Below are 23,159 nucleotides of genomic sequence, written 5' to 3'. Positions count from 1 at the left end.
AAGCTGCATGTATCACCCCCCCCCCCCCCTCCCTTATCCCTTTCTGCTGTGAAACCAGACCAAGGCCGAGGTCAGCGCGGGGGAGCGACTCCGGTGAGGTGATTCCGGGAAAGAAGGAGTCGAGCTGTGCTGTCTGGAGGCGATAAGATTGATCAAGTTTCAAGTTTCTTTATTAGTTGTCATACAGAAGTACAGAATACTTTTATACAAAATGCTTCTTTCTGTTACGCTCCAGAGACTGTGCTAGACAAAAATAGATAAGTATAAAATAAGTATAGCAAGTATAAAATAGAAGTCAAGTACGAAGACAAAAGTGTTCAGTATATACATATATACAATGTACAATGCAGAGTAGAAGTAACTGAGTTACAATACAATATACTATACAGTACTAAGCAGAAATGTTTTCCATTTGTCATGGCACTCGCAGCTACTACTGATTCTGTTGCTTTTCGGGACGCTGCTCCCACGTGTTGTCCAGCTGGGGCTGTGTTCAGTTCCCACTGTTTAACCATTACATTGCTGTAGGTCAAACGGTATCTGAGGCTTGTCTACCCTATGCATTTATGAATCTATGAATTGTTAATGGGGGACCCTGATGTAGACAAGACAAACGTTTTTCTCTGGTCTGCATCCCCTTAGCAGTTGTGTGTATTGGGCCGTGGTAAGTGTGCCCATTCTGCAATCTGTGCTTCACTAGTAAATAGAATTGGTCAGCAGCCGCCACTGGTGTGCCGTGCTTAGAGAAGCGGGTGGCATCGGTCCTTTGTCCTGACATGGTAGAGTGGTTTCCCGCCCGGTAGCTGACGCCAAGGGGCGAGTCGGCCCAGCAGGTGGCTGAGTGGGCTGTTGAAGCTTATACCGCCGCAGTACAGAATTTAGCAGCAACTCAATTGGCTGTTTTTCTGTCGAAAATGGTGTCGGGTGATGGGGTCTTAGGACTAGCCGACGTCAAAACCATCGCGCAAGGTTTTGAGGTTATTCAGCTTTTGACCCAGCCGCAGGCAATAACCACAGGGAGGGCTAGGATGCTGTCGATTCTTGTTCACAGACATCTTTGGTTGGAGCAATCTCCCCTGGAGGAGGAAAGGAGGGTTCTCCTCCTCAGGGCTTCCCTCTCCATGGATGGACTTTTTGGTCTGTCCACAGAGGCGCAGGTGGTATTTGACCGGGGCCCCACGCCGCCCCACACCACACAGCCAGAGGTGAGAGCACGGTCTCGCCAGCGGCTGCGGCGAGACCCCCGACCGGCGGCCACGTGTCCCCCACCTGGGATAACCTGGACACAAAGAGAACAGGTTATCACGGTGCCGACAGCCTCGGCGGCCGAGGGATCAGCTGTATTAGATGGGCACGCCCTAAAAAAATGTTGCCATCTAGCTGTGTCTAGCACGCTCTCCTTTCACCCTCCCCCGCTACACTACGGGATTCAGGGCTCTGTTGTGTCCCCTCTAACTGCGGGCCGCGTTCTTCCAGTGAAGCGCAAGCGGCCCCACATATCACTTCTCATGGAGACAGGGGCTGACACCCAGCTGCTAGCTAGGCCTGGGACTGTCTATGAGAATGCTGTACTGTCAGGAGGCTCCCGCACCACATGTCCTGCGTCTGTGCTTGGTGAGCCTGGTGTTGCATCTGATGACGGAGCAGAGTTCCCTGTATCTACAAAATGTTGTCAGAGGGGGAACTCAAGGCCCAGGAGGTCACAGTGTGGGTTCCCCCAGCCCCGCCCTCGCCAGGCCGGGTATTACGTTAGTGCCTCCCCCGTCTGGACTTCCAATCCTGCGGTGGTCAGTCAGGCATGCGTAATTTGGGTGGTAGTAATATCACTACAGGGCTACGGTGTGTAGGGACTCACCCTATCGGGCAGCGTGGGGACCACACACCATGCATGTCCAGCCGCAGAGCAGGCTGTCCCCAGCAAGCTAAGCCGGGAAGATGCTCAGCGGGGGAACTACCTCATTCACCGGGGTTGATGAGCACTCCCCCGGTATCAGACCGCCCCTTTTTGTCGGGGTCCCCCTTGGGTGCGATTGCCTAGTTGGTAGAGTCAGGGTGCGATATCCCGACTCCGCGAGACACTTTGCTTGCGCGGTTGGCGAAACCAGGGTTTGCAATGCACAGCGGGAGGGACCGGGCCACCTGTCTACGATTCTTAGCGAACCGGCGCCAGTTGGCGGCGGGGGCGCTTTGGGATTTTTACCACGTATGGTTACAGTAGTGCCATATGTCGGTGTGGATGGAGAGAACGCTGGGGGCGGGGTTTGTGTTACAGTTTGCACACCCCCACCCTCCGTTTTTGGGTTTGGTACAGACTCTATTGTCAGAGTCCGCGGCAGTGACAGCCCTGGCCGAAGAGATTCGTTCTCTGGTGGTCAAGCAGGCCATCGTCGTGGTCCCTTCTGGCGGTCAAGGTGAGAGAGGGTGCTGTGCAGTACTTGGGAGACCGCATCGTCAGTGGACCTGTTTGGCCTGTATGCAAATTGCATAGGGTCCATATGCACTGGGGAGGGAGGCACAAATGTGATCCTTGACCAGCCTCTCGAAACATTTCATGGCCACAGAGGTGAGTGCCACCGGTCTGTAGTCATTGAGACATGTTGGGGAGGGTTTCTTTGTTACAGGGATGATGGTAGACATCTTGAAGCAGGCAGGGACCACTGACTCCACCAAGGATCGATTAAATATGGCGGTGAACACAGGGGCTAGCTGGTTAGCACAGGACTTACGTATACGTCCTGTTATTCCATCTGGGCCAGCAGCTTTTCTGGTGTTCACCTGCATAAATGCTCTTCTCACACTGTGTACCGACAACGAGAGAGCGTCCCTGCCTCCCCGCGGTTGCCCCCCCCCCTCCACAACAGCCGGCGCGCCAGTGACGTCACTAGCCGTTGAGCTAGCGGCGCCACTGTCTACACCAAACCGAGCGTAGAAAGAGCTGACTAGTGAGTTGGAGGCGAGCCTTCACCTGTTGTGTCCTGTCCGTGCGCTGAAGGTTTACCTTAGTCGCATGCAGGATCTCAGGGCTACCGATCAACTGTTGTTTGTTACGGTGGCTCTCACGCGGGTAAGGCGCTGTCCAAGCAACGCCTGTCACATTGGTTGTGCGAGGGCATTGCCCTCTGCTACACTTTGGCTGGACAGGTTCCCCCCGCAGGCGTCAGGGCACACTCCACTCGTGGAGTGGCGGCCTCCGCTGCCCTGTTTGGGGGGGCCTCTGTGGAGGACATCTGCGCTGCAGCCTCCTGGTCCTCCCCGGGCCCCTTTGTTAGGTTTTACCTTATGGACATGACTGGGGGCTCTGTCTCCCAGGCGGTCCTGAGGTCCGGGACCTCTCCTGCATCCCGCCATCAGGTGGGCTAGCAGGTGTGTGTGGGTGTGGACCGCGGAGTGCTATGTCACATGTGGTCCCGCTTGCACTGTGCGTTCTAGGGTGACTGGTTTCCTTTTTCGCACATTGGTTGTAGTTGATTGCCTCCCCCCCTTCGTTAGGACGTGCGGGTGGACGGGACTCCCCTCCTCCCTGGCAGGGGCTTATGGGCCCTCAGGGGGTGCATTTGACGTGGCCACGCGTCCGCTCTGCCCCTTTTGATCTCATAATGGCAGAGTGAGACGCGATTGGCCAGTATGAATATATAACAAAGGTTATCCTATAACCCTAGTTATATGAATACTGGCTGAGCGTCTCGCTCTTCAGCGCCCTGAGGACCCTTGGATGTTTTTCACGCATGGAATTCAGACTTGAAAGGGCGTGGACGTGACCACTTCCTGTGTCTTGTAGGCACACACGGGAGTAGGCGTGGTCACGTGCAAGTGACGTGCATGTGCAACCTTTTCACGTGCACAATAGGTGCATGAGATGACATCTCATAATGGCAGAGCGAGACGCTCAGCCAGTATTCATATAACTAGGGTTATAGGATAACCTTCGTTTTCTATAGACTTACTAATACAAAACTGCCGTCCCTGGGGCCTGTAGCTGTTCCGCAACCGTTCCTACTTCCGGGGTAGGCCTGATTGGCCCCGACAGGCACGTGACCCGCCGCGGCCACGCCCCGCGGCAGCCCCAGGAGCAAGCACGCTACTGCTGGAGTTCGCTTCGCCTTTCACATCGCTGCCGTTGGCGAAAGCAGGATGAGAGCAGGATGAGAGGCGAGAGCGTAGATTTAGCTGTGTATCATTTAATCATTTAACATTTGAAAGGCATACATTGTTGTCATACAGAAGTACAGAATACTTTTATCCAAAATGCTTCTTACTGTTACACTGTTAGAGACTGTGCAGTGCACGGCTTTAGTCTCACTCGAGTGAGGAAGACCGCTGGTTCTCCAACATGCAGCGGTGTGCTCTTCAGAATGTACCGGGAGAAACGTTTACTGTACCCTGCAGACATAATAAGCATATAAGCAGTGCTTACTAACGTTATTAGTTACGTTATTTCTGACCGAATTAGTCATTCATTTGTCTGCTTTTGCCAACGGCAGCGATGTGAAAGGCGAAGCGAACTCCAGCAGTAGCGCGCTTGCTCCTGGGGCTGCCGCGGGGCGACTGCTGGAGCATTATATGCTTATTATGTCTGCGGGGTACAGTAAACGTTTCTCCCGGTACATTCTGAAGAGCACACCGCTGTATGTTGGAGAACCAGCTGGCTGTATGTGCCAGAACCAGCGGTCTTATTATGTCTGCGGGGTACAGTAAACGTTTCTCCCGGTACATTCTGAAGAGCACACCGCTGTATGTTGGAGAACCAGCGGGCTGTATGTGCCAGAACCAGCGGTCTTATTATGTCTGCGGGGTACAGTAAACGTTTCTCCTGGTACATTCTGAAGAGCACACTGCTGTATGTTGGAGAACCAGCGGTCTTCCTCACTCGAGTGAGACTAAAGCCGTGCACTGCACAGTCTCTAACAGTGTAACAGTAAGAAGCATTTTGGATAAAAGTATTCTGTACTTCTGTATGACAACAATGTATGCCTTTCAAATGTTAAATGATTAAATGATACACAGCTAAATCTACGCTCTCGCCTCTCATCCTGCTTTCGCCAACGGCAGCGATGTGAAAGGCGAAGCGAACTCCAGCAGTAGCGCGCTTGCTCCTGGGGCTGCCGCGGGGCGTGGCCGCGGCGGGTCACGTGCCTGTCGGGGCCAATCAGGCCTACCCCGGAAGTAGGAACGGTTGAGGAACAGCTACAGGTGTCCCTGGGTGGGCTTGAACCACCAACCTTCCGGTTAACAGCCGAACGCGCTAACCAATTGCGCCACAGAGACTATCATGTTCACATGGATGGGGGCGTGGCTTAAATCACAGGACTCTGCCCCACCTACTCCTAGACCTCTGCTGTACACAATCTCTTCACTCTAAAATCACTCATCAAAAACAAGTTGACCAAATCAAATTCCTTGTATTTGTAAACTACTTGGCAATAAAGACCTTTCTGATTCTGATTAAGTAATTTCCCTCTTGTCACTAAACTTACCTGCAGCTTCGTCATGTTCACATGGAGTGGTAGATTGTCAATAGACTGCGACTGTATTCTCCACTGCTACCAAGAGAGGCCATGTGGTCTCTGTGGCGCAATCTGTATTAGTATTATAATCACTCTGTAAGACTATCTCTCCCAGATCCCATCCCTGCTGAACAGGCACCCTGACTAACCACCTCGACTGACTGTTATTATATAGTTACTATTATATCGCTATGGGCTCTGTTACCCATACTGCACAAACTTTGAACTCTGCTGCCTATACTTAATTTATACCTACCTACTGATTTCACTGTCTACAACTGCCCTAAACTGTAATCATAATAATCACAACTACCAACCTCATACTAGTCTACCCATATAACTCTGCATGATAACATGTAAATCAAATCAAATGTATTTGTAAGGCCCGACAACACACGTCAATGACCCCATGGGCCGGACACATCTTCTACATCTGATTAACAGCACTGACAGCCAGTATTCATATAACTAGGGTTATAATTACTGTAATAGCCTTTTTTTTTTTTTTAGACTTACTAATACAAAACTGCCGTCCCTGGGTGGGCTTGAACCACCAACCTTCCGGATAACAGCCGAACGCGCTAACAAATTGCGCCACAGAGACTATCATGTGCACATAGATGGGGGCGTGGCTTATATCACAGAACTCTGCCCCACCTACTCCTAGACCTCTGCTGTACACAATCTCTTCACTCTAGAATAATTAATCAAAAACTACCAAATCAAATAGAGTAGCCTATAGCAAATGTACACACACACGAGAGAGAGAGAGAGAGAGAGAGAGAGAGAGAGAGAGAGAGAGAGAGAGAAAGAGAGAGAGAGAGAGAGAGAGAGAGAGAGAAAAACCTCTAACTAGTGTTATAATTACTGTAATAGCCTTTGTTTTCTCTAGACTTACTAATACAAAACTGCCGTCCCTGGGTGGGCTTGAACCACCAACCTTCCGGTTAACAGCCGAACGCGCTAACCAATTGCGCCACAGAGACTATATGTGCCTTGGAATAGAGGCGTGGCTTAAATCACAGGACCCTGTCCCACCTAGTGTTGTCACGATATCAACATTTTGACTTCGATACCAATACCAGCCTAAGTATCACGATACCGTATTCTAAAACTATACCACGGCAAAAACCTAAAATATCAGGAAGAGTTATGGAATATATTACAGTATTAGATCACAGAACATGGAAAATTCTTTATAGAATTATGATTAATATCGACACTGTTGAAATGTTATTAAAATTTAAACCTCTTAGCATGCAACGTCCCACATATGGGACGTTTTTCGGACTTTTTGCAACCGGCACTTTGGCGACCCCTAGTGGCTCGGGTGTGCATATTTTGTAATAAAATATATATATCGAATTAAAGGCCCATTTGTTGCCTGTGGATAGCCCTTTCAGGTGACAAAGTCCATTGAGCGGTTCTCGAGTTACATGCCGGTATTTGAGGCTTGTGCAAAGTACACTGTATTGCGCAAAATACCACTCCTGACTCAGGCTGCAGTATTTCCGTCAATCTAGATCCGATCTCGAAAATGATTCTGGATCGTTGTAGCCAATGAGTGTGACTTTCCAATGATACCCCACATGCATGTATGAATCTAGAAAATGAAAATAAACTAAAACACGAAAACAGGAAGAGAAAAACAGCAGAATGAATTGAAGTCTATGGGAAAACTAAGTTTTTCTTTGTACACAGTTTACCAAAATCACTCCTAATCACTCATTTCTGAATGGATCTTTATGAAATTTGGATATGTACTACATAAGGCTTCAGGCTATGGCTCCGTCTGGAGTGTAAGCCATACCACCTTCTGGGGAAATACTACCTCTGGACTACTAACTACTACAGAAAAACTTGAGTAACAAGTTTTTCTACAACTCAAGTTCAGACCTATGTTACTCTATTACGTTAGCACTAAAAGTGATTTTCTTTTCTGGAATCAGAAACTTCAGAATGTCATCTTTCAAAAGAGACCAGGCTCATGCATGTGCTATAAGTATAAAGTATGTTGTTTTGGTTTGCAAAAAAAGTATGCAGTCCTCAAGTTAAAGTAAAAAAAATTGCCACTTTTCTGCCCGCTTGATAAGAGGTTTCTAAAATAATCAAATGATTCTGTTACTACTGCTGAGCTATATACTATAGCTAATGTCCATTTGTTATGTGTAATCTCTCCACTCCACACTATGTTAGTGCTTGTGCAGCTCAGGAGATAAGATTATATTAAAAAAAGATCTCGGTCACTCAGATCCTCCTCTTCCTTCCAACTTGTCACTCCCCCTTCCTGTCTGACTACCATGCGATTCAGAGCTTTCTCCCGCTGTGCCCCCCGCCTCTGGAATTCCCTACCACAAGAAATCCGTGAAATAGATAACCTCCCCACCTTTGTTTCCCGTCTCAAAACACATCTGTTCATTCTGGCATACTCACTTTCATTTTAAGTTTATTACACTCCCCCCCCCCCCCAACCCCCTCCAATGTACAGTAAATTACCTAGTATGGTTGTCAATATTCCAATGTACAGTTTTGCTTGTACAGTTGTACAGTGTTTCCCCCCCCAACCCCTCCTACCCAACCCCTCCTACCCAACCCCTCCTACCCAACCCCCCCCCCACCAGTGGCGGCCGGCCGATAGTGGGTGCTAGAGCGCCGCCCTCCCTGGTTAAAAGAGAGAAGAAGACATTTCTTTTTTTCCCTTTTTTTTAGAGCCCTAGAAATAAAATAAACATGTTTAAAATGAATAATATTTACTCATTTTAAGTATGTTTGTGTTTCCAATGCACAATATAACGTTAATATATCAAATATAAATAATAGTTTTTCATTCACAGGAAGTCACTAGTAACTACCTCTCAGGCCGGGGTGAGACATATCGCACACAGCAGGGCGTGCACTGGTTTCATCGCTGTATCCTCGCAGCCAATCAAATAGGTCAACGCACGTAACGCACTGTGCGTTGAAATATGATGTAATATGACGGAAGCCGGGCGCGTTTTCAAGCGATCTATATCATCTAAGCGAGCAGCGTCTATACTTTCCGTAGCCGCATTTCTCGGAGACGCTCTAGCCGCATTTCTCGGAGACGCTCTCTGATTGGCCGACGCCAGTTTCTACACTGGTTAGGCTTAGTTACTCTTCGAAGTTGGTTAAGGTTAGAGTTTGTCTTGACTTAGAGCATGACGGCAAGTTCTTTCGACGGTTAAGCTTAGGCACTCTTTCAAAGTTGGTTAAGGTTAGAGTTTGTCTTAGAGCAGGGCGATAGAACGCCAGGTAGTTTGCAGGCTGTTCGATGCGGAAATGGGCAAAGACACAGCTCGTCGTCACAAAAACAAAAACATCAAAAACAACGTCATCAAAAACAAGTTGACCAAATCAAATTCCTTGTATTTGTAAACTACTTGGCAATAAAGACCTTTCTGATTGTGATTAAGTAATTTCCCTCTTGTCACTAAACTTACCTGCAGCTTCGTCATGTTCACATGGAGTGGTAGATTGTCAATAGACTGTGACTGTATTCTCCACTCCTACCAAGAGAGGCCATGTGGTCTCTGTGGCGCAATCTGTATTAGTATTATAATCACTCTGTAAGACTATCTCTCCCAGATCCCATCCCTGCTGAACAGGCACCCTGACTAACCACCTCGACTGACTGTTATCATATAGTTACTATTATATCGCTATGGGCTCTGTTACCCATACTGCACAAACTTTGAACTCTGCTGCCTATACTTAATTTATACCTACCTACTGATTTCACTGTCTACAACTGCCCTAAACTGTAATCATAATAATCACAACTACCAACCTCATACTAATCTACCCATATAACTCTGCATGATAACATGTAAATCAAATCAAATGTATTTGTAAGGCCCGACAACACACGTCTTCTACATCTGATTAACAGCACTGAAAGCCAGTATTCATATAACTAGGGTTATAATTACTGTAATAGCCTTTGTTTTTTTTTAGACTTACTAATACAAAACTGCCGTCCCTGGGTGGGCTTGAACCACCAACCTTTCGGTTAACAGCCGAACGCGCTAAGCAATTGCGCCACAGAGACTATGTGTAGTTGAATGAGGGAGTGGCTTAAATCACAGGACTCTGTCCCGCCTACTCCTGGACCTTGATTGATTGATTGAAAATGTTATTAACAGTTTGCAGAATGGGTACAATACAGTACGGCTCAATACAAACAATTGTTAAGAGGATGCAGACCAGAAAAATACTTTTGTCTTGTTTACATCAGGGTCCCCCATTTTCAATTCATCAAGACATTTATGACATACATGACATACAGTACTGTTTCATCAAGACATTTATGACATACAAATATACAGTACTGTTTAAGATAAAGAAATCATAAAAAAAAAATATATATATATACATTCGAAGGGGAAGAAACTGTACATTGGACGGGGTTGGGTGGGTGGGTGGGGGTTTGGACATTTACCGGGGCCAGTTTCTAAATATAACGTTTTTATAGTTTTATCAATAGTACAGCCATTACTCTGTCAATATACACACAATGACAAAATAATTTGTTACTTGTGCAACAGGTTGCTCTGCATATCCCATAAACCCACAAGCAGCTAGATGGTAGAAAAACCACTAAAGATGATAAATTCATATAAAGGAACATCCAACTGAACATCCTCTGTTGTAATCTCTTCATTCTAGAATCATAAAGTAATTTCCCCAAGTCATGGTCTCTGTGGTGCAATCTGTATTAGTATTATAACCACTCTGTAACTTATTAGTTAGTATTATAATTGATCAAATCCCATCTTTTATTACCCATACTGTACAAAATTTGAACTCTGTTGACTATACTCAATGTATACCTACCTACTGATTTCACTGTCTACAACTGCCCTACACTGTAATCATAATAATCACAACTACCAACCTCATACTAGTCTACCCATAAAACTCTGTATGATAGAATGTACAATAATGCTGTATATACCATATATTATGTTTGTTCTTACCGTGTACATATCTAGGCATGTCTGTCTGTACATATCTGTATATAATCCCTTTTACATATCTGTAGATACTATATCTGACTATATCTGTACATATCCCTTACTCTGTACATACATCTGATTAGCAGCACTGACGGCCATTATTCATATAACTAGGGTTATAATTACTGTAATAAGCTTTGTTTTCTATAAACTTACTAATACAAAACTGCCGTCCCTGGGTGGGCTTGAACCACCAACCTTCCGGTTAACAGCCGAACGCGCTAACCAATTGCGCCACAGAGACTATCATGTGCACATGGATGGGGGCGTGGCTTAAATCACAGAACTCTGCCCCACCTACTCCTAGACCTCTGCTGTACACAATCTCTTCACTCTAGAATAATTAATCAAAAACGACCAAATCAAATAGAGTAGCCTAGCAAATGTACACACACACGAGAGAGAGAGAGAGAGAGAGAGAGAAACAGAAAACTCTAACTAGTGTTATAATTACTGTAATAGCCTTTGTTTTCTCTAGACTTACTAATACAAAACTGCCGTCCCTGGGTGGGCTTGAACCACCAACCTTCCGGTTAACAGCCGAACGCGCTAACCAATTGCGCCACAGAGACTATATGTGCCTTGGAATAGAGGCGTAGCTTAAATCACAGGACCCTGTCCCACCTAGTGTTGTCACAATATCAACATTTTGACTTTGATACCGATACCAGCCTAAGTATCACGATACCGTATTCTAAAACTATACCACGGCAAAAACCTAAAATATCAGGAAGAGTTATGGAATATATTACAGTATTAGATCACAGAACATGGAAAATTCTTTATAGAATTATGATTAATATCGACACTGTTGAAATGTTATTAAAATTTAAACCTCTTAGCATGCAACGTCCCACATATGGGAAGTTTTTCGGACTTTTTGCAACCGGCACTTTGGCGGCCCCTAGTGGCTCGGGGTGTGCATATTTTGTAATACAATATATATATCGAATTAAAGCCCATTTGTTGCCTGTGGATAGCCTTTCAGGTGACAAAATCCATTGAGCGGTTCTCGAGTTACATGCCGGTATTTGAGGCTTGTGCAAAGTACACTGTATTGCGCAAAATACCACTCCCGACTCAGGCTGCAGTAGTTCCGTCAATCTAGATCCGATCTCGAAAATTATTCTGGATCGTTGTAGCCAATGAGTGTGACTTTCCAATGATACCCCACATGCATGTATGAATCTAAAAAAAACAGGAAGAGAAAAACAGCCGAATGAATTGAAGTCTATGAGAAAACTACGTTTTTCTTTGTACACAGTTTACCAAAATCACTCCTAATCACTCATTTATGAATGGATATTTATGAAATTTGGATATGTAATACATAAGGCTTCAGGCTATGGCTCTGTCTGGGTGTAAGCCATACCACCTTCTGGGGAAATACTACCTCTGGACTACTAACTACTACAGAAAAACTTGAGTAACAAGTTTTCTACAACTCAAGTTCAGACCTATGTTACTCTATTACGTTAGCACGTAAAGTGATTTTCTTTTCTGGAATCAGAAACTTCAGAATGTCATCTTTCAAAAGAGACCAGGCTCATGCATGTGCTATAAGTATAAAGTATGTTGTTTTGGTTTGCAAAAAAAGTATGCAGTCCTCAAGTTAAAGTAAAAAATTGCCACTTTTCTGCCCGCTTGATAAGAGGTTTCTAAATAATCAAATTATTCTGTTACACTGCTGAGCTATATACTATAGCTAATGTCAATTTGTATGTGTAATCTCTCCACACTATGTTAGTGCTTGTGCAGCTCAGGAGATAAGATTATATTAAAAAAAGATCTCGGTCACTCAGATCCTCCTCTTCCTTCCAACTTGTCACCCCCTTCCTGTCTGACTACCATGCGATTCAGAGCCTTCTCCCGCTGTGCCCCCCGCCTCTGGAATTCCCTACCACAAGAAATCCATGAAATAGATAACCTCCCCACCTTTGTTTCCCGTCTCAAAACACATCTGTTCATTCTGGCATACTCACTTTCATTTTAAGTTTATTACACCCCCCCCCCCCCCCAACACCCTCCAATGTACAGTAAATTACCTTACCAATATTCCAATGTACAGTTTTGCTTGTACAGTTGTACAGTTCCCCCCCCCCCCCAACCCCTCCTAACCCTGTACGGCGACCTTGGGTGCTCAGAAAGGCGCCTTTAAATCAAATGCATTATTATTATTATTATTATTATTATTATTATTATTATTATTATTATTATTATTATTATTATTATTATTATTATTATTATTATTATTATTATTATTATTATTATATGTAAATCAATATCTTCCTTTTGAATTAAATAAGTTCAGAAATCAGGATTGTTAAAGCTAATTCATTTAAAAAAAAAAAAGTAGCCTATAGCAAATGTACACACGCACACACACAAGAGAGAGCGAGAATGGCTTTAGACTTAGAGAGAGAGAGAGAGAGAGAGAGAGAGAGAGAGAGAGAGAGAGAGAGAGAGAGAGAGAGAGAGGAGAGAGAGAGAGAGAGATGAGAGAGAGAGAGAGAGAGAGAGAGAGAGAGAGAGAGAGAGAGAGGAGAGAGAGAGAGAGAGAGAGAGAAGAGAGAGAGAGAGAGAGAGAGAGAGAGAGAGAGAGAGAGAGAGAGAGAGAGAGAGAGAGAGAGAGAGAGAAAGAGAGAAAGAGAGAAAGAGAGAAAGAGAGAAAGAGAGAGAGAAAAGAGAAACAGAAACCTCTCCGCTCCCAGGATGAGCGGCTCCAGGATTAGTTGTAACTGTTTCCCATAACCATTTTGTGACTGCAGCATTTGCTACGATATGTGCGCAAATGTATTGTGATTCTGTTATTGATTGATTGATTGATTGAATTGATTGATTGATTGAAAATGTTATTAACAGATTGCAGAATGGGTACAATTGTTAAGGGGATGCAGACCAGAAAAAGACTTTCGTCTTGTTTACATCAGGGTCCCCCATTTTCAACTCATCAAGACATTTATGACATACATGACATACAGATATACAGTACTGTTTCATCAAGACATTCATGACATGCAAGACATACAAATATACAGTACTGTTTAAGAGAAAGAGATCATAAAAAAATATGCTGGTGAGACGAACTAGATTCTTGTATTGGATCTCCTCTCTGGTAAACAAGAATACCCTGAAGACTCTGGCAGGAGCACTCATTCAAGGGTACTACGACTATGCTTGCACGGTTGCACCTCATGGTACCAAAGCACCTCAAAGGCGCTAAAAACTAAATTACAAACATCACAAAACAAACTGGTCAGACTACTGCTTGACAGTACTTCTAGAACCCACCTCACCCCTGCCCACTTTACATTTACATTTAGTCATTTAGCTGACGCTTTTATCCAAAGTGACTTACAAGTTCTGTACGACAAGTCATCAGGAAGGGCACAACTCTATCAGCTGAGTAACAATGTTCATCAAAGTGTTGAGTGCTCCAGTGTAGGTTCGTTTATTAGGACAAGTGCATGACAGGCCACTGGCCATGACAACATCCCCTCCAAATTCCTCAGAGACGCAGCAGCCGCCATCAACCCAGTCATCACTCACATAATAAACCTCTCTATAAAACAGGGACACGTCCCCAAGGACTTCAAAATTGCGAGTGACCCCTCTGCACAAAAAGGGCAGCAAATTAGACCCAGGCAACTACCGCCCTGTTTCTATTCTTACCTCCATCTCAAAAGTCATGGAGAAAATAGTCTTCGAACAGGTCGAAAAGTACCTGGCGGAAAAAAATCTAATCTACGAATTCCAATCTGGCTTCAGAACGTCCCACTCCACTGACACATGCCTCCTCTATTTGAACGACCACATCAAACAAGAGGTGGACGCGGGCAAATACTGCGGCATGGTCATGCTGGACCTACAAAAGGCCTTCGACACTGTCAATCACTCCATTCTGATTGACAAGCTAAAAGCAATTGGTTTTGATAGCTTATCAGTGAGCTGGATGCAATCCTACCTGGAGGGGAGAGAACAGATGGTAGAGGTAAACGGTACTCTACCCCCCCCCCCCCCCCCCCCCTCACAGTGAGCTGTGGTCAGGCACGCGGGAACTATAAAACGGCAGGGGGTGCTTTTTTTGGTCAGGCCACTGAACTTAGAAGCAGGCCAGGCCAGTGTTTCTATTTGCACCAGCGCAATAGTTAGATAACCTAGGTGGGGAACAACCAGGAGATCACTGCAACTCACACAAGTTGGAGAACTATCTCTCTCTCTCTCTCTCTTGCTCTCACACACACACAAAGGGAGCCGCATGTGATTGGTGGAGGCGGGATCCTTACGAAAAACTGCTAATCATTGACACATGCTAGCCTGTAATAATCCCCCCCAGAAAAATGTACTTTGCATTTGATATATTGCAAATATATGCCATCACACACACTGGCATTTAAAGGGTTAGAATTATAAAATGAATATGTGGTGTTATGATCAGGGCTGAAGTTGAATAAAATATTGTATTTATCAATTACAAAAAACTGAAAATCCATAAAAATCTGTGTTGTTGCTAATCATACATATGCTAGCCTGTTTTTTAACAATAAGTTGTGATGCCATCACAAACACTGGCATTTAAAGGGTACAAATAAAAAAAATGCCTGCACCAGAATGCAGGAAATTAAGTCTTTGTAACAAAGAAATTCCTGGTGGGGGACCCCCAGACCCCCTGCTTAAAAAGTGGCCTGACTGGGGCTATATTTCCTGGCCTGAATGATTTCCCCAGTCCGGCCCTGGTTAAAAGCCTCCAATGCTTATTAGTGTGTGTGCGTTTGAACGTTTGCATGTTTCAACCATACATTTCCATTTAAAATAATTTTTTTTACCTCCTATAATAGTGGGGGTCGCGGCTCTCTGACACCGTTTTTTTTGGGTCGCGGCCTGAAAAGTTTGGGAACCCCTGGTCTAGCCTGTACCCCCCAGACATGTTGCTGGCCCCGTCAAAACAGTATCCTATCAGCCTCTCCATGGGCAGGTCGAGGCGTAAAAGTATTTTATACACAAAAACAGCGTCTCGGCTGTTGTGTCTGGGCCGGGCATTGTAAAAACCCCAAAAGAAGTTCTGAGCTTCCAAGTTGTCATCGGCTAACTGTATATTACACGAGAATTGTTCTTTTCCAGTGATTGACATCAGTGGTTCCGTCAGCGCTCAAGCCAAAGATTGGGCTTTTGGATGCTTTGCCTCTAATTTGTCGCTGAATATCATGGGCAAGCAGCTGTAAGATTTCGTTTTGGATGTTGTTGGACATCCAGTTGTCTCTCTTTTGGAGCCAATTCTTCAACTCGGGATCAGACTCGGTGCGCACTCTTTCCATCATGAGCTGCCATAACACCCCATCCCTATTTGCATCACCCCTCAGTGGAAGCCCCTGGCGCCCGAGGGGGGGTATAGGGGAACAGACTCAGTTAACTCTTCAATACCTGATGCTGAGGCTGAACCTGTCGTCTCTGTCTCTCTCTGACGTTTATCAGATTTAGTGGGACTGTCACTGGGACCGGCGGGACGTTTCGAAAATAAATCTGATATTTTTCTTTTCTGCGAGTGAGACATTATGTGCTAGCAAAGTCTGACTACTAGCTCAAATCGACTGACTGCGCAAGCACTGTATCACAGTAGCTCAGTGGTTCGTGGTGCGTGGGAAGGGCGGGAGACAGGAGGTGAATACAATTAGTTGTTTCACCTGTCATTCAAACAGTCTGTGACAGTCTGTCATCACTAGAAAATCTACTCGGTTTTACACGTATGATTGTGTACATACAGTAGTGTAATGAATGAATGAAAACTTTATTTAACAGATTGGAGAATGGCTACAATACAGTACGGCTCAATACACACAATATTAAAATGGTGACGTGCTTTGAGCAGGATAAACTTATAATATACAGTGTTACAGTTATACAGTTACAGTATATACAAATATATAAATACTGCCAAAAAAAAAAAAAAAAATATTATTATATATATATTTTTTTTTTTTTTTTTTTTGCAATAATTGAGAGGGGGTGCTGCAGCACCCCCCGCACCCCCCCTTCCCGCGTCCCTGGCTGTGGTGTTCCACAAGGAAGCATACTAGGGCCGCTACTCTTCCTAATTTATGCAAATGACATGTCGTCAGCCTGTGACTGCAACTTGTTCCTGTTTGCGGACGACTCAGCCCTGCTGGTCTCTGACAAGAACAAGTTGCAGGTTGAAAAAACCCTCAGCTCGGAACTAGGCAAAATCTGCATATGGCTCGCTGATAACAAACTATCATTACACATGGGCAAAACAGAGTCCATTCTCTTCGGTTCAAATAACAAACTCAGCAAGACCGACGGCTTCTCAGTTGCAGTGGGTGACAATATTGTCACAAGGAAAGACGAAATTACCTACCTGGGTTCCATCCTAGAGGCAAATCTTTCCTGTGACAAAATGGCATCCAATGTAATAAAAAAAGTCAACCAACGAACTAGATTCTTGTACCGGATCTCCTCTCTGGTAAACAAGAATACCCTGAAGACTCTGGCAGGAGCACTCATTCAAGGGTACTACGACTATGCGTGCACCTCATGGTACCAAAGCACCTCAAAGGCGCTGTCATGGAATATATTATCATGTTCTTATAGATCTGTGTTGAGACATCATGTTATACAGCGTGACTTTCAGTATGACCAGCTTGACTGGTTAATGTGTGTATGTCTCTTTAAGAACATTCTGACATCTCGCCAGCCATAACTTCTTTGTTGTTGTTCCCACTGACTGAGAACCATTTTTGTTTACCTTCGTCATCATATCTGATATATTATGTTATGTCTGACAACTGTGTATTTAACATATGTCTGAAACAGCGTTCTGGGTCAGTCTATGGCCAGACGCTAGTGGTTTAACATATTGTCTCTGACTATAGACTGTCCTTTCAGATGTGGCCACGGTGAAATAACCTTTCTTCTTATTGTTAATAAACTTTCTTCTTATCATTGATAATGACTCAGAATGATTTGGAAACGGCTCATCGTTTAGTCCTTTAATATTTCCCATTACAGATGGCGACGAGTGAAATTATGGGATATTTTTTTTAACTAGTTTATTAGATTTTAAAGCGATGGGAGTCGAGGTGGCCGCGGAACGGGCTCTGCGGACAGGGTGAATCTTGGGTTTCCAGGGAAGCGCTTCCCTGTCTCAAACTCCTCCGCGCGCTGGGGGGGGGGAGATAACCAGCTGCGCCGTCCGTTTGGCTGTCACCTCCAGCTTGGACCTTGGGAACGTGTGGGGAACATTCGGTGAGCTGTTGGCATTCTGTTTAAAGCGGTTTTGTTTTGCATCTATAAAGTAGTTAGGTTACGATTAGATTAGGGCGTCTAGGTTGACCAGACAGCGAATGACACAGAGTGGTGATTGCCGACGAGCAGTCCAGGGGAGAAATAATATCTCTTGCCTCAAATCCTCAGAGAAGAAAAAACAAGGAGAAGGGGGACGCCTGTCTACGACTGTCTTGTCAACTCTGACAGGTAAACCTATGGGGATGCGAGTGGGAGTTTGAAGTTATTTTTGGGGTTCTGGGTCTAGAGGGTGTCTAACATTAGAACATAGTTTTTCTTTGTGTGTGTAACCCTCTTGTTTTCCTCTGATCACTTGGATTTAAAGGGTACGTTCTGGTAATTAGCGAGAATTACATTTGTATCCGATAAGGTAGGCGTGTGCAAAGTGTACTGTGAGCATGTTGGGAATTACAGGAGTTCATGCGATAAGTCCCACTATTTAGACACAAGGCGTGGGTTATCTTTTAGGCACTGATTCTGTTTTTTTTGGGTTGTTTTTCTTTCACAAGGAGGCGGGAAGTGAGTCCGTGCGTGGGGAATACCAAGAGGAGAGACAGGTGCTGTGTTGTGTGATTAGTTTCTACCACCTATCTGGTCAAACTGCAGTTTTTCTGAAAAGAAATAGGATAGGGCGTTGTTAATACGCTGTTTCACAGAGCTTTTTTTCCCCCGAGTGCTTAGAGGAAACTAATTTTTTGGGGGCCACATATTTTATTTTTGTTTTGTTTTCGTCTGTTAAGAAAAAGGAAGCGTGTTAAAGAATGGAGGATGTGGACAATTTAGAGGAGCAGGGAGCAGCCTGTGGGGGTGTGAGGGAAGAAGCTAACACTTTGTTCTCTTTCTCTTCTCCCACGGCGGTGTGCCCGGGGATTGACTCCGGGCTCGGTGCCTTTCCGTGTGCGTCACCGGCTGTCCCGCCACGTCAACGGCCTCGCCGACGACCATCAACTCCGGAGCGACCACCACCCGCAACGGTCTGGCCTGTGTCAACGGCCACACACGGGGCTGGATCAATAACAGCAGATGAATTGGCCAGGCAATTAGAGATGCTGAGGCTGCATGCTCAGGAGCTGACGGAGCGGTCACAATTGTCGCTGATAACAACGGTCGGACAATCACAGTTAGCCCTGGTGAGAACTGTCTCACAGCTTGGGCAGAGCATCCCGAGGGGCATCCTGGGAAAGAGGCAGCGCAAACCTGCTGGTGTTTGTTTTATATGCGGCCAGGACGGTCATTGGCATATGGATTGTGCCTATAGGGAAGAATTTGAGAGGAAAAAGGCAAAATGGCGAGCAGAGTTGCAAGGCGGGACCGAGCCCTCAGCGCATTGACTGGACGCACGGCGGGGAGGCATCGACCTGAGGACATGATGATGGCAGGCAGAGTATAGCACACACACATGTTTGCATGCAGGCACGTTATGACAGGGGATGAACAATTCTGGTTGAAATATTCTCATTATTCTGGTTGAACAAATCTTATTAGATATTTCCATTGAAAAAAACCCTATCAGATTTATTTAGAACAGGCTTGATCCATGCATGTTCCTAGTCGAGACCGGCTAGGTAGCATTATTTTTATAAGCGCAGGGTTTTGTTATCACCTCTCCCCGATACGGAAGAGGGGGAGGAGGGGTGCCGCTATTTTATCTTGTCTGGACTGTTTTTTCTCATCATCACATTGTACCAGCCACCAAAATACTCATCAATATTTACATAAATTATCACTTATGTCTGTGATCAACACATAGAACTATCCTACATGTCTGTGACCTATCTGTGATCAATACATAGAACTATCCTACATGTCTGTGACCTATCTGTGATCAATACATAGAACTGTCCTACATGTCTGTGATATTAGGGTCGAATGTGTTGTCTTTGTACAGCACAGATACAGTACAGTGGGAATACATGTCAGCATGCAAGGGTGACAGTAGAGCATGGGACGACAGTAGAAAATAAAACAGGCATATGGTCAGAGATACGAGCACGTATCACATAGAGAGACGACACTAGGTCTAAAAGGACCCACTGGAATTATGTGCGCTATCATACAATAAATAAATAGATTAATTGCCGGATGATTAAAATGAATGCAATGATTTTGAGCTTGCCTATAGCAACGCCAGCCACATATAGCTTAACTACATTTCTCAATAGTGTTGTTCCTTTTAACCAAGTAGCGTTATGGGTAGTGTAACGTTTGTTGTTTTTTAGACCCAAGTGGTTACTCGCTACTGCCGGAGAAACTGGACTGCTCAATGAAGATTAAAGATCTAACGTTCGGTGGTGCTCGTTCAGTGCTAACAACATTAGCTAAATAGCTAACAAAATGAATACAATGTATAGCGGAGCTACGACACAGAATAACGTTAATACAATTACATGCATCATTGTTTACAATAAATGGGTGGGGCTGGTCAAAGGACTGGACACGGGGACAAGTTAAACATGAATAAATTTATTATGAGTCGTGCCTACGCACCGCAGGGCTACTGTTCTAGTATATACAGGTTTGACGCTTCCTCCTCATCGTTGATTGCCTGTAGTAGCTGCATCTAACGTTAGTAGCTAACGTTAAAACTAACCTAAAGTTAGTTGTTCACCAACAATCTCAAAATTTGTTTTATCATTAGCTCAAAAACACAGAACCGGGCGAGACAAGAGACAAGTGGTCCGCGCATAGGTTTTGCTAGGATAATCACACAACAATACTTCCGGTCCGGTCTGTGGGCTTCAGAATAAAAGTCTAGAACACCGGAAAAGACGGAGCGGTGGGCTTCAAAATAAAAGTCTAGAGCACCGGAAAATACGTTTCTTTTGTACAGCGTTTTCCTCCGCGAGTACTCTCTAGTACATCATGTGATCGGTCGATCTGGATTATTTTTGCCCATCCCTAGTTTATCCTGTGCTGAAGTCTCCATTCCAATAGAGATAGTGTACATTTTGGTCTTTATTTGATTATGGAAAGAAACCTAATAAATAAAAAAAGGTTTCCAGTTTGTTTCCTCACACTTTATTAACATTTTGTACATGGTACTGCGGGGCAAGGTACATTAATAATACATGTACATGTTAAAAGGATGACAAAGAGCCAGACAGAGGGCTTGTGTCCAGTTTCAGTTTGCTCAAACTCATTCAATCATGGATAAAGGGTCCATTTGCTATACATTGAGACAGGTTTGATGGGAGCAGGAGGAGGGGGCCTATTTTTGGGTATAATTGAGAAACCAAATAATGATTTATGATTCTGGGGTTATTAGAATCATAGGGGGGGGGAATCAGAGAGTTTTTCAATGTATATTTGGTTTATAAACTAATATATAGAGACGCTTCACTATGGCAGCATGAAAATCATCCTTACAGCCAGCAGCCACACGTGCATTTCAACAGGTGATAAGCAGAACACTACCAGTGTCAAAAGCAATATGCTCTAAAGTTTACTAAAACAGACAGTAGCAAATTAATGGTCACATTTCTATAGTATCTGTTCGTGTGCGTTTCCTTCACACCAGAAAAGACAAGCATGTGAGGCAGAGACTAGGGATGAAAATGAACTCATTATTGGCAAACTCCAGTACATTTATGTGGAAACTGAAAATATTGATTAATGTGCATTGTCCCTGGTAAATTAATTAATTAATAAAATTAATGTCCCTACCCTTCCAACAAATGAACCAGTACCACAAGTGGAAGATACAAGGACAGCAGTCAGATTCTCAACCAGAACAGGCAAGCAAGAATCCAGGGGCAGCGCATCCTATTTCCCTAGAAAGGTTGAGGTGAGGGTTAAAGTACAATAAGGAAACAAATAAAATGTACCTTACCTATTGTAAGCAGTGTGGTGCAGTCATGTGTTGGACATGAAAGGCTGTCCCTCCTAGTTGTGGGCTTTCAGAGGCAGGGCAGAGGGAACAGAGCGAGTGGAGAACAAAACATGCCACTCAAGTTTAAATGTAACTATGATAGAACAAGACAAACCACTCAAGTTAACGTAAAGCTGCAATACTTAGTTTTGGGATAGAAGTGGGTGTGTGATAGTATCTTTAGAACCAAATTATCAGAGTATATACACTGCACTCCATTTGCAACAAAATAGGAAGGACGGCAGTATTTTTCACTAACAAATTACGGACAATTTGCTTGTGTTATGTCAACTGAGCTTTACAAAACTGTCATGGGAGGTGACTACTCTATTTCCTGTATTGGCCCTTTGATAATATGAGTGGGAAGGGTGATTAGCGGTCTATAGTGAGAGAGTCTATAGAGAAAGGTCTATAGTGAGAGGGTGATAGTAGAACAGTGGTTCAGTAGAGCAGGGTGGTTCAGAGTGAATAGCAGCACACTGAGAGGGAATGTTGACATTCCTTGTAAAAACAAATTGATAAGAACGATAGCAGTGTTGGCAGGCTCAGGGTCCACTGTGATATATATGTATATATATTAGAGCTGGGCCGTTAACGGCGTTAACGTGCTGCGTTAACGCTATACTAGTATCGCGCGATAATATAATTAACGCATTAATCTAAAAAAAAAAAAAAAAAAAAATTACATTTCTTTTTTTACCTTTATTTACCCAGGGTAGATTCGCTGAGCACAGATGCTCTTTTTCAGGAACGCCCTGCTTCACATTCACACAGTTCCATTCACACCTGGGAGCTGCCCAGTACAACCACAGTTGACACCATTGGCCACTGAGCAACTCCACTGGAGCAGTTGATTCAAGCCATGTCACATAGTTCAAGTTTGAAATTATTCTTTCTGTTTTGCTCCTGAGAGTGCTAGACACTGTACTGTACTGGTAATATTATTTATTTGTGTTAACTTCTGAATAAAACAACTTATTAAACACAAGTACATCTTATTGAACATTATTTTGATATTTCATTACCAATTATCATAGCAAAACAGCTTTTTCAAACAGTCTGTAATGCATTTTGGAAACAGGAGATGGGCTCATGGTGTAATGGGCCACCTGGCCTGAGAAACATAAGGAGGAAAGAAAAAGTAAGGACTTACTTCTGGTCATTATTTGGGTAGAACACACATATTTTGAATGCCTTCGGCAGGTTTTTCTTTTTTTTTTGCCATTTTAATCTAGATTAAAAAAATTAATCTATGCCCACCTCTAATATATATATATATGTATATGTATGCAGGGCCGCCTCAGGGGGTGTGCGAGCAGTGCGGTCGCACAGGGCCTCGCGGGAAGGGGGGCCGCGCAAAAAAAAAAAAAAAAAAAAAAAAAAAATTATTTATTATAATTTCTTTTTTTTTTCGAGGCCCCCCTTCCCGCGAGGCCCTTTTTCATCACAGAC

Source organism: Notolepis coatsorum (genome assembly GCF_963971535.1).
Source record: "Notolepis coatsorum genome assembly, chromosome: 4".
NCBI lineage: Eukaryota > Metazoa > Chordata > Actinopteri > Aulopiformes > Paralepididae > Notolepis > Notolepis coatsorum.
Note: the sequence above shows the minus strand (reverse complement) of the source record.